At 41.8% G+C, this 15,625-nt stretch overlaps 1 long non-coding RNA gene across 1 annotated transcript; it reads left to right on the forward strand.

Moving 5' to 3' along the window:
• Positions 1-13,390: 13,390 nt before the first annotated feature.
• On the forward strand, positions 13,391-14,940 carry LOC123837061 (uncharacterized). Its single transcript, XR_006789143.3, has 3 exons — positions 13,391-13,551; positions 14,279-14,363; positions 14,802-14,940. It is a non-coding gene; the product is annotated as an uncharacterized LOC123837061 (long non-coding RNA).
• The last annotated feature ends 685 nt before the right edge of the window (positions 14,941-15,625 follow it).

Here is a 15,625-nt window from a genome sequence, read left to right on the forward strand (position 1 = left end):
AGTCTGTAGGACTGATGGTGGATGTGTGTGCATTACTGTGTAGGAACAATGACTACATTTAAAAAAAAATTTATTTGTCAGAGAGAGAGAGCACAAGCAGAGGGAGAGAGAGGGAGAAGCAGGCTCCCCGCTGAGCAAGGAGCCCGATGCGGGACTCGATCCCGGGACCCTGGGATCATGACCTGGCTGAAGGCAGACGCTTAGCGACTGAGCCACCCAGGCGTCCCACAAAGACTACATTTTGTTTTGTTTTGTTTTGTTTTCAGCCCTGCAGGAGACAGAATTCTGCTTGCCTTTCATTCATTTGAAACACACGTAATTTCTTTTTTTGGTTTTTGCCCAAAGAAGAAAAAAGCTGAGCTGTGTAACGGGTAGACAGGCAACGTCACCTGCAATCTTTCTAGTATAGATTGAATCTGGAGGTGGCAAGTAGAGGCAATCAAGCAAAACAATCCTATAAACAGATGGTTTTGGAGACCAAATATCTAGTTTTCTTTAAGCCAATTCACTTCTGCTGTGGTCTCACCCTGACCTCAATTCTACTTTTTAATCCCACAATTCATGGTGTGTGTGTGTGTGTGTGGTGTGTTATTCATCTGAACTAAGTTTACCCTTGGCTTAGGAAACATGTGAATTGGAAAGCTGTTCTCAAAATGAGCTCCCTCCTGGAGGATTTCCCAAAGCTTGGCCTGCTTTAATTACTTCACCAAGAAGTTTTCAATGAACTGTTTTGAACCTGGCATTCTCAATACACTTGCCTTGTCCTGAGCGATAGGTTTATGACAGGAAGCTTTGTTAGCTGGACCACCCGGGGGACAGGGCTTGAATAGAATATGGCTGCCTGTCGACTCAGGTATGTGGGTTCCTCTGGGCATGCCACACCTGTGTTCCCTCAGCTGCCCCCGACTCCCGTTCATTTCCCATGTAACTCAAGGTGTTGAACCTAATCCATAGAGCTTTGCATCAATAGCCTCCTTCATGGGTTTTTTCAGGGGCTGACTGTGCAAGGAACCTCTTTCCACGTAGTCTAAAGGTGCTTGAAGGCTGGGCATCTAAAGGGTATCTGCGATATGATGGGACTGTGCGCATGCAATAGCTCCAAAATAGTTTGAGAGTGAGTGAAATCTTGAGGATTCGCCGCATAGCACATTTCAGTGTTGATGGAATTCACCGTCTCCACAATCAAAAGTGAAATAGAAGTATCACTTAGGTTCAAAGAACCAAAGTGACTTGAACATAATTTCTCTTTCTGATAGAGATTCCTATAATTTCTACACATTTGCTTAGTGTTTCAAACAAGTCAATAACCTTAGCTTGCCTTGCCCCACTCCATTCCTTCCGGCATCGATCGCATCTTTTGGTTTAGAACCCACCCCTTCCCTAATTTTGTGGTAGGGTCCTAAAGGTACAGCGCATTAGCCAGAATTTAACTTTTATTCCTGTGGTCATAGTGATTGGCTCAGGGGCAAATGCATGATTGAAGACAGACCAATCAGAGTAAATGTTGGACTTCTGCTGAGAATGCTGGGACAAAGATGTTTGCCCCTTTATATAGATTTAAACCTTTCCAAAGAATGGAGTCCTGGAGTCCTGTCAGTCCTCCGGAGCCATATGTGACCCAAGAATGGAGCCCAAACTGAGAAATGGAGCCTAGTGAAGGAAAAAACTGATTCCCGGTGACATTGTTCGAATCCTGAATCAAGTCTTTCCTGGACAGTTTAGTTACAGAAACCACTAAATTCCCTTTTTGCTTTAGTCGCTTTTGAGTTGGGTTTTCATCACTTTCAGCCGGAGGAATAATAACTGTTACAATGATAACATTATAATGATACTGAGAGTTCAGCTACTGTTCAAATCCAGTGGTTTAGTGATGTCTAGAAAAGTGTGGTACTTGTACTGAGTGCCAAGTCCTTGAATTTAAGCACTTCCTAGGACTCTCAGAAATCAGGGAAGTGAGAATTTTGCTATTGTTAGCATACCTGAAAATATAAAAAAAACCCCATCTATTTATTCCTGAAAGCCTTTTTTAAAAAGAATTCATATGTAAGTACATAATTAGCCCCTGTGGGAAAATGCTTTAAATGTTTGATCCTGTTTGGTCGAGCTGGCCTCATTTCTTCATCAGGTATATTGGATACTGCAGTATTTAATGCACTCCTGCTGCAAAATTCAAGTAGGGAAAAAGTAAAAAGACATTTGTATCTACCTATGGGCATTCTCCTCAGGATTAACCTATAATAATTAGACCAATGGTGAGTTTTTAGAATACAGTTATACACAATTTTCAACTGTTCTCCTAATTGTTGTTTCCTATTGAATATTAGATTTGCTTTTAGCAACAGAGATGAAAGTTTTTGCATTTCCTTTAAAGGATCTGAAATTTTGAACTTTTAAATGTATCTTCAGTTGACAGTTTATTTTGCCTTCCTTCAAAAGATGGATAACAATGACTCTGTCAAACAAATCTGTAGTGTTGTTGTAATACTGTTTTTTTTTTTTTAAACAACTAGGTTTCTCAGATTAAAATTTTTTTTTTAGTAGGATGGTTTAAAAAACAAATGAGGGAGGGCGCCTGGGTGGCTCAGTTGGTTAAGCAACTGCCTTCGGCTCAGGTCATGACCCTGGAGTCCCTGGATCGAGTCCCTGGATCGAGTCCCTGGATCGAGTCCCGCATCGGGCTCCCTGCTCGGCAGGGAGTCTGCTTCTCCCTCTGACCCTCCCCCCTCTTATGCTCTCTCTCTCTCAGTCTCTCTCTCAAATAAATAAATAAAATCTTAAAAAAAAACAAAAAACAAAAAACAAATGAGGGACTCCTGGGTGGCTCAGCGGTTAAGCGTCTACCTTTGGCTCAGGTCATGATCCCAGGGTCCTGGGATCGAGCCCTGCATCGGGCTCCCTGCTCCATGGGGAGTCTGCTTCTCCCTTTCTCCCTCTCCCTCTGCCTGCCGTTCCCCCTGCTTGTGCTCTCTCTCTCTCTGACAAATAAATAGATAAAATCTTAAAAAACAAACAGAAAACAAACAAGCAAAAAAACCCCCACAAATGAATAAGAACCAGAAACAACATAACTGTGTTGTGATAACAAATTTTTTAGACATTGATTGGCATATTTTGTTAACAAATTCTGAAAATCAAAATAATGTTAATGAGGAAATTGTCTTATTTAAAATTTTATTTTCTCTTTGTGTCTAGCTCTTATTTTTCCTTTGTTCCCTAGCTTCTTTGATACTTCTTTATTCTCTTTTCATTCTATTAACTTCTTAATTTGAAACATAATAACTTGACATTTTCATAGCTTAAAAAGTGGTTGAATTTTTCAGTGATTTCATATAGTTCATTTTAAAGGAAATTTCATAGTTTTTAATTTTGACTTCCAGGTTCTTCTTCCTGCCATAATCTTTATAAATGGATTCTATTTTTACCTGTATCAGGATGAGGCTCTGTCTTTCTAGGACAAAAAAACAAAACGAAACAAAAACCAAGAAGTTAGCTGTCTGGACTAAGATACACTAACCATTTTGGGCTGACTGGTGCTCCTCCCTCCCACAAAAATAAAGATATGTGGAAGTTCTAACCTTTAGTACCTTAGAATGTGAATTTGGAAAGAGGGTCTTTACAGAGGCCATCGAGTTAAAATGAGGTCATTAGGGTGGGCCCTAATCCAACAGGACTGGTATCCTTATGAAAAGGGGAAATTTGGACATGAGACAATCACAAGGGAAGACTCTGTGAAGGCACCTGGAGAGAGGATGGCCATGTGACTGGGGTGATGCATCTACCAACTGAAGGATGCCACCAATTGCTGGTAAATGCCAGAAGCTAGAAGAGGCAAGGAAAGATTCTCCCTTCTAGCTGTCAGAGAGAGCGTGACACAGATGACACCTCGATTTCAACTTTCAGAACTGTAAGACAATACATTTCTGTTGTTTTAGGGCACCTCGTTTTTGGTACCTTGTTAGGGCAGCCAGGGACACTAACTACGGAAGCGTTAGGCACATGGCTTTGCAGGGGTTTACCAGCTCTCACGAAAGACTGATATTAAGTAACAACTTTTTTTTTGTCTCCAGAAACTGGAAGAGAAAGAGTTAAATAAGAAAAGGTCCTCTTGGGGCACCTGGGTGGCTCAGTCATTAAGCCTCTGCCTTCATGATCCCAGGGTCCTGGGATCGAGCCCCACGTTGGGCTCCCTGCTCGGCGGGAAGCCTGCTTCTCCCTCTCCCACTCCCCCTGCTTGTGTTCCCTCTCTTGCTGTCTCTCTCTCTGTCAAATAAATAAATAAAATCATTTAAAGAAAAGGCCCTCCTGTTCAGTCCCCCAAGAAAATGTCTTTTCAATACCGTTTGAAGGAATATGGAGTGGAGTTCTAACAACTATTGTTTTTTTTCTAAATTCTATTCACAGTTAGGATGTATGGCCTGGCAAAAAAAAAAAAAGAGAGACTGCTTATTTAAGACCAATTTTAGCCCAATAAATACTTAAATGTTCTCAATGTGTGAGAAAGATTTTAGTAATAAAAAGTCATTTTAAAGAACCCCTCACATCACAATAGACAATAGACACAGAGCCTAGTTTTATGGTTGCAGGAAAGTACCAAACTATGTTCTACTGAAAATTAAGAGAAGTTACATTATAACTATACTAATGGCCAAAAATTTCATATTAGACAAATGTCTGCAACGACTCAAAATTATGTGTGCCTAGTCCAAACACCTCAGTAAGAAGCAATTTTAGGTGGGTTCAAAATAATAAATACCATGAAATTTAAAATTGACATTTGGCATGTTTTTGAAATAAGTATGACTGGATACACATGCAGGGCATTCTCTTCTCTCTTCTTATTTTTCCTGTAACTCTACTTTAATGATGACAATAATATGACTATGGACATGAAAGAGTTTCTCTTCCTTCTTTTCTTCCACTCTTTTCTTTCAAGTGTTCACATTATTTTCTATTGATACCAATGTTAGCATTTTTGTATTTTTCCCAAGTATATTGAGAAAATACATCAATAAAAATTTAAATTAAAAAAACAAGTAGTCTGAGGGCCAGATAATAACAAAATATTCCTTCAAAAAGCAGTATAAGGAGTATAGAACAGGTGGCCAAAATTCTAGAATTGGAAACTTGACTTTAACAAAACATAATTTACATTTCTGTCTCTTGTGGGCTGGACACAGAGACTTACCAAGACCAACATAAATTTATTTATAGAAATGCAACTTGCCCTTCTATACTTGTACTTTTGTTGATAATTTGTTTCAACCAATTCTATATTTTCTTTGGATCTTTGAATTGATTTGCTAAAAGTTATCTACTGACCAAATAGCTAAAACTCAGAATTTTCAAGTCATGAGACTTGCTCAGAGTCAACTTTTATTTTCTTTGAAAATTTTGTGAAAGTTGCAAGAGAGGAGATGTAAATTATCTTATTAATTCTAATAAAACATGGGTATATGTTTTAAATACATGGAAAACAGTGTCATTGATATATCTGTATATTCTTTTTTGTATGTGATCTGACTATATTTTTCCTTGAAGGGAAGTCCCAAGAAAGCTTGTAATACATGAAAAGTCAATTTCTTTAAAAATTGTTAACAACTCAACCCTGGTTTAATATCAATTATTAAAAAAATAGTAATACTCCCAAGGTGTCTACTTTTGCTGCAAAGAAATTAAGAATATTTTACTTGGCACATTTAATCATTGTGGAAATTAAAAAAAAAAAAAAGCCCACCATAGTGGAAAGGTATTTGAAAAGGAAGGAATTAATTAAAGGTGAAAAAGACAATGAAAAGATAATGTTTGCTTGGTCTCATGCCTCAGTATTGATCATCTGTCTTGTAGGTTTTCATGGTTACTTTCAATGTCTCTGGCAACTTCCTCAGTCCTTATCATTCATTATCATTCAGCTCTCTGATTCTGATTTCAGACTGTGCTAAAATAGTAATATGAGAGCAAGCTAAATGCATACCAGGTATGGTCATTTAAAATGCATTCTACAATCAATTAGAAATTAATCTGCATTATCAGCAGAGGTGGAAGCATAATTATGGGCAATTGAGAATTGGCTGTGCTCATATGCTTGTGTTTTTGTACATGTGTATATACTTTTGTGAAATGAGGGGAAAATCTCAAATTACTTGGCTGCTTCTGCCTTATTATATTGTTGTACATTCAACTGACATCACAAGTTACAATAGAGGGGAGATGAAAGTATTTAATGAAGCCTAGACCTGCTAGCTAAAGGGCAGCTCAGTGTTCACTCCACGGTGTTAGGACTCACCTCCAAAATCTTTCTCGGGAGATGACCTTGTCAATTTCACCTGCATGTCTCAACCAATACTGGGCTTAAAATATGGGTATCAACCAAACGGAAATACAGAGTTTCCCCCCTCACTTTTTTTTCCCTTTCTGTCCCTCTGCCTCCTCTGCCTCCCTCCCCTTTTTTTTTTGGTTTGTTTTTTTGCATGCATGTAACATAATTCTTATTGGTCCAGGTTCCACACTGGACCTTGACAATGCCTGAGGAAATCTTAAATCATTAGAACATAGGGAACATAAGTGGCCTCCTTTTATTCCTGAGCTGCTTGCTTTCTCGAGAAAGTGTGAAAAACTTCTTTATTCGAGGGATTGCTCATCCTTTAAATTGCCCCGCAGGTTTGCTTTAATCTAGGACGTCTTGTAAGGTGTATGGACGTCTGACTCCCTGACATCCTAAATCAGATGAATAGCCTCATTTTCAATAACTTTCACTTTGATACACATATTTTTGAAAGCTTTCCCCCTTTTCTTCCTTTTGAAAATTGGATGTGTTCAACATGCCCTGACTGCTTTAGCATTGCCTATCTGTCCGGTGGAGTGCTGGAAAATTTACATTTAAACAGCACCTCCAAGAGTTCTTAATGATGTGCTGAAAGGTGGCTGGCTCTAATCCAAGTCTGGGGTTTCACTGCTCAGGCAGGAAGGTCAGTTTAGTCCTAAGGGGAAGGAAAAAAAGTACTAGACTTTGTATATCCTGCAAGAGAAAAATTACAAATTCAGATGTAATATTTAAAATACTTCCTTCTTAATTTCAAAGTAATTGCTTTTAGTAGGCAGTGAACTCTCAATGGTTAAAATTATTAGCTTAAGACATTTTACTTTAGTTTAGACAAAAACCTCTAAGTGGCCTACTTTCATTTTCGTTTGGTTGAACAGTCTGTGGTTATAATATTTAAAATAAACTCTTAAAATGATCTTGTAAGGGGGTAAGGGAGTTAAAAAAAAAAACAACCCACCAAACCTCAATTTTTGAAAACTTTTTTTCCTGAAGGCCTCTGCCTAATTGTTCCAATAAGGACATGAAAATTTTATCAATTATGTGAGTTCAGTATAGTCGCAGAAGCAACAGAAAGCAAGAAAAAAAATGCAGGCAAGTTTTGTATTATTTCTTAGATTAGCCACTCGTTTTCCTTTTTGTGAAGTTTAAGAACATGGTTATGCCTACCTGAGGTGGAGAGAACAGATGGTGCACCTGAATAGCTCAGAAGGAAAATCTTAGTGACATAGGACTACATGCCAACTGACAAGGAGATTACTTATGGATGATGTGTGCTCTTTAGTTATCCCTGAAACTCCCCCTGGTACAATTAACTGTCTGGTTGGGAGGTGAAGGCTAGGACAGACAGATTAATGTAACAACTTTTCTTCACAACTAAGTCATTTGTTAAATAAAATCTATGGGAAAGCTAATGCCATAAAAGATGTTAGATAGCATTGCCATGGTGTTAACACTCTTGTTATCCTTGAACTCTAGACACATAATGATCTTCAAATAAGTAGTATTTAAACAAACTTCTTTTCAAACGAAACGAGGGGCTGGAGCATTTATTTAATAACCACCACAAACATAAAATAAGTGGTACAAAATTCCTATTTCTTGATTTAATCTTGATAAGAAAGCAATGCGCTGAGTAAGCCTTCAAATCCTAAAGTTAAACATTTTTTTTCAATTTTCCACTGTTTACTGAAAAAAATGATTGCTACTGCTTTTGGATTTTTGAGCACAAACCATGTTGTTTAATGCACATTGGAGAAAGCTGGTTAATGGACAGCAATCAGTTCAGAAATTGCTCAAAGACAGCGTGTGCATCATGTTGAGGTTTGAGGATGATACCCCTATGCCATTGCAGAAACAAAATAGGAAACTTCTCGTGACTTTCTGTCCACAGAATCACTACATGGAAGACAAAAAGGCTGCAAACCGCTTTGTGATATACTGAAACATTTTGCTATCTCTACTTGGTTTCTCTCAGAACAGAATTTTATGAAGTCTGAGGTCACTCTGGAGGGCCTCCATTAAAATGTGACTGGTTTTTGTCTATGTGCAGATTTCTGTATGGTGATGTTTCTTACTCTTCTTTCGGGTTATAAACCCCTTTGAGAATCGGTAAAAGTTACAGAATCTAGAAAAAATGCACACACACACACACACACACAGAAGTTGCGTATCTGTGAGGGAGTTCCATGAAATCCCTGAGCATGTCTCTGCACACAGGCTATACTTTGTCTGATTGATGAATTCATCTTACATTTTTATAACCTTTCTAGGCCGCCTGCATTTTATTGGTACATTTGGGTAAGGGAGCCAAGATTCCTTTAAAAATCCACAAAAAGATGAGAAGCCTTGAAATGGAGAGGTAACAGACAAAACTAAAAACCCAACAGCCCCGAAGAGTCAATTCCTCTAGGAATTTCTTTCCCAGGTGTTGCTATTTCCTCCTACACTAGTGAGATTCTAGTCCTTCCTCTCCTTTTGCTGCTTTCACCTGCCCTTCTACCTCTCCTCTCAGGGACCCTAACATGGACACGTTCTTACCCGTTTCGTTCTGATCGAGTGTGACATCTTTGTAAGTGCATGCTCGTTTAATTTGTGAAACCGGGTGCCTTTCTTCCTGTGTATATAATTTTGTGTCGTAGAGTATCTTCCCCGTTCTTTTGAAAAGGCTTCTTCAAGAAAGATAAGTTTTGAACTGGGGAAATATTCTTTCTCAGATTAGCCAGCGAGTTGACTCATTTTAAATGAGAGATTGAACGTGTTTTCTTCACTACCCGCTTACTCTTTCCACCGCAATGAGCCAGGTTATCAACCAGTTTCACACCTCCCTCCCCTTTAGCACCTTAGCCTTAACTCCACATTCCAAAAAGAGTAGCTTCTGTAAGATCCCACTGGGCTTTTACCTGTGGGAAGACTGGTGGTTGTCTCCCTGGCAAATGGTTTCTCTTCAAGTGCAGTTCTCCAGGTTTCCACTAGTTGGGGCTCTATACAAAGGAAAGAAAACGGAGGGGCCGCTTCAGAATTATTTACTAACAAAACAGCATTTGACATGGTATCCCTAAAACGATTTCCTCAGTCTCTGAAAGAAGCTCGCTAATTTTTATTCCAATATACCAGTCATGAGGTTGTATTGTTGGATCAGTTGTGTTTGCTTCGCTTACCTTTGTTAGAGTCTAAACCCAGTTGACTGTTTTGGTATGATTTGCAGGGATCCAGTTCACCCAATGCATTGTTATTATAAAATATGAAAATAAAAAATGCACAAATGGAACATTCAGTACATAAGTAGTAAGACCATCTTCTTTGCCAGTTTTTTCTAGGACAGGGAGGTCTCTAGTCATCTTTTAAAGCCCGTGGCAAAGTCCTGCACAGATTGGACCCTTAATGAATGTAGTTTGGTTTCTGCCTCTAACTAAGGACCTGAGTTTGGACAAGATTATCCAGTACCAGTTCTCAGGAAAAACCACTGGGAAACCGTCTTGGTCCATGCTAACGCTTGGCTGTCTCTCTTGGCTTTACTTACTTTGCGACAGTTTGAAAGATTACCTTGGGTAGTCACATATAATCAAGGTCTCCCAGTGCTTTGCTTACACTTGCGTTTTGTTTTAGGTTTGTTTATCCTGTCTCTCTCCACCTCCCCGGAGATCCTTTGGCAAATCTGATAAACAATGCCTTTTTCTTGCTCAAGGCAGAAAGTCCAATCGAATACAATGGGAGGCCAGACTTGGCTGAAACGCAGGCTGCAGGTGTTCTCCGCATTGTGGTCATCTAAACCAGATGCTGGGAGTCCGAGCACCTGCTTCCCCTCTCTGCCTACACTCTGGAGACTACCACTCCTGGGTAAGCGAGGCCAGAGAACCAGGCTGAAGAGGATAATGTACCCAGTGCAGCATCCTTCTGACAGATAAAATGAGTTGCCCTAGAAACAGTTTCACAGAGTTTCCCTTGAAGTTCTCCAATACATACAGTTTGATTTGTGCTCTCCCTCCCTTTCTTAATCTGACACCACCACCCTCTCAACACACGTGCCCTGGACAATATAGTCTACTAGACGCAGATACTCGGGGGGGCAATTTTATTTTTCTCTGGATTACATTATCTGGAAAGACAAGACCGGCCATGGACAAGAGGGTGATGATTTTTATGGTTCTGATAAGAATGATACAGATGTTAAAAGCCTTGCACAGCCTCGGATTTTATGAACACGTCCACGGGTGCCATAAATCTCTGAACAATCCGGAAAGAACATTAAATCTTCTATCTTGAATGTTGAACATTAAATAAGAGATCAGGGAGAAACTGGTCCCTGTTGGAGGGTGACTCTGCTATCAACACTGACTACCAGACAGGTTGGTTCTGGTATTTTTACTAAGCTGATTCTAAGTTCTATGATTTCAGTTCTAAATATTAGTAATAAACTGACTGCATACGTATTCAAACCCTTAACAGCAAACCTGAATGAATTAAGTTCTGTCCTGCTGTTAATATTTTTATCTCCGATTTCCATGTTCCTTTTCCTCACAAACGTCTTTCTGGACAGAGCTAATATTTTGCATTCATAGAGGGGGATATATTTTCTCTGTGTACCCCTGCACCGTGTTCCTAACACTCAATGGAGAAAGCTTTTGTCTTTGAGGATTGAGGTCCTGACCTCACTCCACTCTGGAGGCTTCCATGCAACCCCCCTCCCCCAGTGAGGGGGCTGGGGCCATGGCCTGGAGGAGAGGCATGTACTGGGCCTGTGGCCTTCTCAACACCACCAGGAGAACCTGGTCTCTTGTCAGTGAGCTTCCACTGATGCCACAGCTTGAGGAAGCCCTTTAGAATTGTTCCCTGTAGCTCTGTAATACATGGATATATTTTTGTTCCTTCCCCTCGGACCAAGTCTACCCTGGAAAGAATACTTTGAGATGAAGGATCTGGGGTGGGTCCATGGGCAAGAGAGGGGGCAAGAGATGGGGTGAGGTGGGTGGGAGAGGAGGGACAAATCAGAACTAGTGGAGTGGACGTGATATGAAAGATATGTGATATTTGCTGAAAATTCCTTGAAATAAACCAAAGGTTCACAACATATTTCCCCAGAAAGGGCCGACTTCCACTCCTACCCACATTCTTCTCAGCCAAAGCCTCATTAGAAGAGGCACCCAGACTGGACACAATTAGAAGAGAGGGGGGGGGGCTCTAGTAGGTGAGAAACTGTGGACACTCCGATCTGCAGATGGGTTGTACCCAGAGCTTGGAATCCACTTGGGGCTGACGAATGGATGGGGCGCAGGGGGCTGCTTAGGTGGAGATGAATATGGAAATGGAGATTACAACCGAAGATAAACAATGCATCTTTCATTTAATAGGATTGGAACTGTTTTCACTTATCTGCGTGACTCTTTTGTGCCTCTTAATTTGTCCTTGAAGTTCTGTATCTAATCATTAGCTGAGCAACCAATAATTCTCCCTCAGTCCCCCACCCCTTTTTACAACCAACTTTAATCTTTCGACTCAGTGAAAAACATGTTTCCCCTATCATAACTGGTTTAACAAAAATTCTCTTTCAAGTTTAGATTGCTCAGATACAATGCCTTCCTGCAGCTTCATGCTAGAGAAAGGAATTTACATTAGAAAAGAGAGATTTATGATAGCATTGAATTTCCATTTGAATATGGAGAGTTAATAACATGCATATGTTTTTTTATTATTATTATTTTAAGGCTTCAACGACGCCATAGGCAAGGGGAAAGCTGGAAACTGCGGGGCTGGCAGGGCTCAATGAATAATTTAATCTGGATTTCATTCACAAACGGCAGCGCACTCCTAGGGAAAGGACCGGGGCGCTTCCCCAGATCGGAACTGGAGTAAGTGCCAGGATTTCCTGATTTGTTTACATTTCGCAAAAAACTGTTTTCCCCCGGACTAGGACAGAATTAGACTTCCTTTTCCACTTTTGGCTCCTTCCAGGCTATTCTTGTTCAAGGTATTCTGTCCCCTTTCCCTGCATTCTTCTTCGTCCCGGTCTCAGCTGGGTTCTTTGGTCTCACAGAAACCCGTGAGGGGCAGCGAGCGAGGCTGGCAGGAGGAGAATGGACCCGGGGACAACAATGGGCCCGCGGTCGCCAGCTTTTCCCGGACACGGCGCAGTTTCCAGGCCTCGGTCCTGTCTCCCCACCGAGCCCGCCAACGGGCCTGGGCGGGGAGGGCTGGGGGCTGGGTCACGGGGGCCGCGGCGTGATGCGTGTCCGGTGACCTTGCGGGATTCGGGAGGCTCGAAAGGGAGATCCGAATTCACTTCCCTTCGTACACACTCCGCTGCTGAGACCGGCCGGGGGTCGTGCGGGGAACACGAGTCCAGCCGGATCTAAGCGTGGGGCGCCAGGGTTGCCTTTTAGGGGCCAAGTTCCCGGGCCCGGGGCTGTCGGGGCTTCTAGTTCACCCCGTTATCCTTTCTGCTTGGGGTGGTTTCACTTTCACCATCTTGACCATCTCCAGCTGTTACACAAGCTTGTTTTGAACATTTACTCTACGTTCATCTGTTTATAAATGTTTGGCAGTCCGGGGATTAGTTCCTTTTCCTAACAAGGGAACTGTAGGCCGTGGTTCATGGCCGATGTGCACGTATCAAAGGCAACCAGGTCTTGTTGGGGGCCCACAAATAAGAATAGGTCAGAGAGGGGCGCCTGGGTGGCTCAGCTAGTTGGGCGACTGCCTTCGGCTCGGGTCATGATCCTGGAGTCCCGGGATCGAGTCCCATATTGGGCTCCTTGCTCCGCAGGGAGTCTGCTTCTCCCTCTGACCCTCCCCCCTCTCATGTGCTCTCTCTCTCTCATTCTCTCTCTCAAATAAATAAATAAAATCTTTAAAAAAAGAAAAAAAAAAAGAATAGGTCAGAGAAACGCAGAAGCTGCGGGAGGGAGAGGGGACAGGTTCACTGAAAGAGAGGTGTAACTCTCTTGTTTATTTGCGTTTCTGTTTCTTTTTTCCTTCTCTCTTGTTTCTGAGGCTGAAGGGCTCTTTGGGTTTCACTAGTTAAGGTCGTGTCTGTTTTGAATCAGCTCCGCCTCTCTGGCCCTAGGGATCATTGTGAAAACCGTCTTGGAGCAAAGGGATCATTGTGAAAACCGTCTTGGAGCAAAGGGATCATTGTGAAAACCGTCTTGGAGCAAAGGGATCATTGTGAAAACCGTCTTGGAGCAAAGGGATCATTGTGAAAACCGTCTTGGAGCCACCCTACCCTCCCGCCTTGGGTACCTTTCTTCCGCATCTTGGGTTCCCTGGGGCAGCCGGTGCCATCTGTCCTTTTCTGCTTTCCTAGAAATCAGACCGAGTTCCCAGTAGAGAAGCAGAAAACTTTGTTTGTACTGGAGCATGGCTCTAAACATTAACTAGCACCATCCCAGTGGCTATTTGCATCATAACGGAAGACACATAAAGTAAAGGAATGAGTCTCTAATTGTGGAATTTATGATATCAGTGGAGGTCCACTTGGAGCTCTTCCAAGTGTTCCTGTAATCACATCATACTGAGGGTGGATTGTGTTTAAAGCAGGGGTCGAGTCAGGCACACGTGTTTATTTATATCCTCATGTATACGTATGTAGATGTACATACAAAGAGACACAGCTGATCATGAAGATCCTGCTGGTGCTGCCGCGCAGACGGACGGATGACCATATACTAAAATAGGGACGCTGTGAGCAAGACAATATTTAGCTATTGCGAAATGTCACTTCATAGCATTGTCTACTCAGTCAAGTACCTGTGGGGACGCTGACCTTTTAGAAGGCCAAAATGGACTCCCTTCTGTGACCTCCTGCACAGGTAGGCAGAACAAATGGCTGTTGTCACTATAATCTAAACACACATTCAGATGCACCCAGCGGACTAATGTGCAAAAGGAGCGTTTAAACGGACACTAGCGTAGCTGGGGACATCAAAAGAATAACATTTTTCTTTTTTCTCCTGCTGGTTTCAGAGACAGTACTGTGGGTGATTTCCTTCAACTCCTGCTTTGGATTCTCTTCCACAACAAGCACCTAGGAAATGATCAGCTGACAAGTGTAAGTGAAGCACATACTCCAAAAATCACATCATGTCCTCATCAGGGTCTAGAGAAAGATAGAAAATGAGTAATGACCTGAGGGCCAATATGACATGTATCTTCTAAGGGGAAAACCCCCCACGATGAACATGTGTGAGGGGAAGAAAAGAAGCCAGATTTACAACAATGTTAATAGAAAACCTAAAGATCTCTGAAATCAGGTGAACGAGTATGCAAACTACAAGGTAGAATATAATACACTGTATTTATTTTTTACTCTCTCAACTGCTTTACTGAGGTATGACTGACGTATAAAAAGCTGTACATAGTTGATGTCCGGAACTCCACGAGTGTGGGGGAGAACGTGGTACATACAGCTGGTGCTGTGTCTACGGGGATTGCAGAGATCAGCATTTTCCATTATGCTTCATACAAGGTCAAATGTTCTTAATTCCAGGTCTTCATTTCGAGAGAAGATCAGATGCAGCCAGCTTACCTGAGAGAGCTTTCCCTATCTCTATGAATACAGCAAATATTCGGGAGGACCCTCAGATTTCTCTACTGTTAGTAAGCAAGACCCACTGGCTCCTCTGAAGGGCTCCTTGGACCCTCAGGAGTCCAGCTTGAATACTCTGCAGGCTAACCCAGTGATTCTTTTGGGCTCGTCTCCAATGCTAAGCTAGGCTCCTGCACAGAGGAAACACGCATTGGTTCAAAGACAGTCCCAGCGTGGTGGGCACTGGAGGCACTGAAAATGGGATGGTTTCCATGTAGCAAGTACACGTGCTGGTTTTGCCTTATGATTGTCGGAAGGCTGAGCAGTCTATTGTGCCAGGCACTCGAGAGTCGTCGAAGTCCTGGTGGTCCCTATCACCTCCCTAGCCGGGAAGATTCCTCCTCTCGCTCAAGTAGTACCCTGGCCTCTTTCTTTGTGAGCTGGCAATGAGGGGCTGCAAAGGTACACATTTTCTAGGTCCTGATTTCTATCTTCCTATACACCAGATTCTTAATTCAATAGCTACAAAACTGCTGTATGTTCAGTCAGATGTGCAAATACAGTGGTCTCCAATCCTGGAAACACTTTCTTTTAATAATTGCCACACTTACATGACTTCAGATATGTACATGGTGGGCGACTGGTTGAGAGCAGATTCCGGGTCTATATAAATAACTTCATTTTTTTTTTAAAGAGTCATTGTGTATTTGGTACCTGTCATGTCTCCACGATGGCTTATGTGTCTTCACGGAACGATCAGCTGGGTTCTCCCTGGTCTTTAGCCT

Source organism: Mirounga angustirostris, unplaced genomic scaffold, assembly GCF_029215605.1.
Source record: "Mirounga angustirostris isolate CCGP_5_RB_7025 unplaced genomic scaffold, mMirAng1.0.hap1 SCAF_8, whole genome shotgun sequence".
Classification (NCBI taxonomy): Eukaryota; Metazoa; Chordata; class Mammalia; order Carnivora; family Phocidae; genus Mirounga; species Mirounga angustirostris.